Genomic DNA, 848 nt, shown 5'->3' on the forward strand with positions numbered 1-848 from the left:
GGCTGTTTAAGGCAATGAAAGGTTTGTCCTTAAAAATATCATTGAGGGCTTCATCATGTAGGACGGGTTAGCTAGTTCTGTTAAATGATTATAATCATCAAGCGCATCATCAAGCGCATCATAGATGATCTACAACCCGTCCTACATGATGAAGCCCTCAATGATATTTTTAAGGACAAACCTTTCATTGCCTTAAACAGCCCCCTAATCTGAAACAACATTTAGTTAAAAGTAAACTTCCCACTAACAGCGACAATGGCACATTCCCTTGCAATACTAGGACATGCAAACTTTGTCCACATATCAAATCCAGTAACATTGTAAAAGGACCTAACAATAATCATTTCAACATAAAAGGCACTTATAACTGCATGTCATCCAACCTTATATATGCTATATCGTGCAATATTTGCCCTAATGCTCTCTACATCGGACAAACTGGACAAACACTAAGACAACGGATTAATGGTCATAAACATGACATCAAACACAAACTCACCCAAAAACCTGTAGCAATCATTTTGCATCTTCTGGCCACTCAATTAAGAATATGAAAGTGCAAGTAGTTAAGAAAGAATTTTTCAAAAATAGTTTAGAACGAGAAATAGCTGAACAGAAAATAATTACACAATTAGACTGTATAGAACTAGGCCTTAACATTGATCGAGGATTCCTCGCACATTACCGTCAATAATTATTTCTCATCATTGTAAGTATATTTTTATATTTCTATAGCTGCCTTATTATTAACTATATTTTTGTCTCATAGTTACCTTACTGTATTTACTGCCTATTTACTGTTTTTATCATTGACTTTGACATAGACATATTTTGTATGCTATTTCCCA

Source organism: Anneissia japonica, unplaced genomic scaffold, assembly GCF_011630105.1.
Source record: "Anneissia japonica isolate Jap-2015-1 unplaced genomic scaffold, ASM1163010v1 scaffold10128_len10097_cov104, whole genome shotgun sequence".
NCBI classification, from domain to species: domain Eukaryota; kingdom Metazoa; phylum Echinodermata; class Crinoidea; order Comatulida; family Comatulidae; genus Anneissia; species Anneissia japonica.